The sequence below is a fragment of the Capricornis sumatraensis genome, chromosome 21 (assembly GCF_032405125.1).
Source record: "Capricornis sumatraensis isolate serow.1 chromosome 21, serow.2, whole genome shotgun sequence".
Lineage (NCBI taxonomy): Eukaryota > Metazoa > Chordata > Mammalia > Artiodactyla > Bovidae > Capricornis > Capricornis sumatraensis.
Window position 1 is genome coordinate 9,779,729 of NC_091089.1, and position 964 is coordinate 9,780,692.

Genomic DNA, 964 nt, shown 5'->3' on the forward strand with positions numbered 1-964 from the left:
ATTACCTTCTCCAGGGAATAAAATTAATAACATATAACAAATTATCTAACCACAGCAGGCAGAATGGTGGTACTAGTTACAGAGTTATTGGCTCTCAGTGCCAAAGCACCCTCTCTACAAGGCTTCCTGACATGGGGCTGGGGTCTCTGCAACCCATGTCTCAGCTCCGCCTATTGGTTCCCCGAGGGTCCTGCCTGTGGTGGGGGTGGGGGCGCTGGAGAGAGGCTGGCAGGTTGAGGACGAGGACCCCCCCTTCCTGAGGGTCCAGTCTGCTCCTGTTACTCTGTTGCCACCCCAGCAACAACAGCAGAAGATGAACCAGTCTGCAGTTTTTCTAACCCATGAAGGGCTAGCCTCAAAGTACGTCCTCAAGATGCACCAGCATCAGCCAGCTTGCAGAAGTCTCAATCCCGGTGCCGAGGAACAAACGCTTCTCAGGGCATCAGCTCTAAGGGACCTCCCCACACAAGTTCCAGCTCCTCAAAGAGGAGGGAACACCCTGCAGTTGTTACTGTGGCGGTGGATTAGTGTTCTCCTTTTAACCTGTTCAGCACTTCAGACATAGCGAACAATAGTCTCTTCCTTCCTTTCTTCCCCTTTCTTTCCTTCGGCCTCACTGCGAAGCTCAAAGGATCATAGTTCCCCGACCAGGGATCGAACCTGTGCCCCCTGCAGTGGAAGCACAGGGTCTTAACCACTGGACCACCAGGGAAGTCCCCATAGTTTATGATTCTTTCCGTTAAACTACGTTTAAAAAAAATGTCATTTCTGTCTCTTGATTGACACAAGTATACTTAGAAGAAAGGGATGAAAACCATTCAACTATACAAAAACCATCAACTATAACAGCTGGGACTTTACAGAGGTCCACATTTACTTGGAAGGTCAAATGCCTAAGCTTATGATATTTTATAAAAAGGAAGTGGTGAAATCCAGTTTATTTTTTCCTTGGTTCCTTGCACTT

General features: G+C 48.0%; 1 non-coding gene across 1 annotated transcript; it reads right to left on the reverse strand.

Annotated features, from left to right (window-relative positions):
* Positions 1-639: 639 nt before the first annotated feature.
* On the reverse strand, positions 640-712 carry TRNAG-UCC (transfer RNA glycine (anticodon UCC)). The gene has a single exon. It is a non-coding gene; the product is annotated as a tRNA-Gly (tRNA).
* Positions 713-964: the final 252 nt, after the last annotated feature.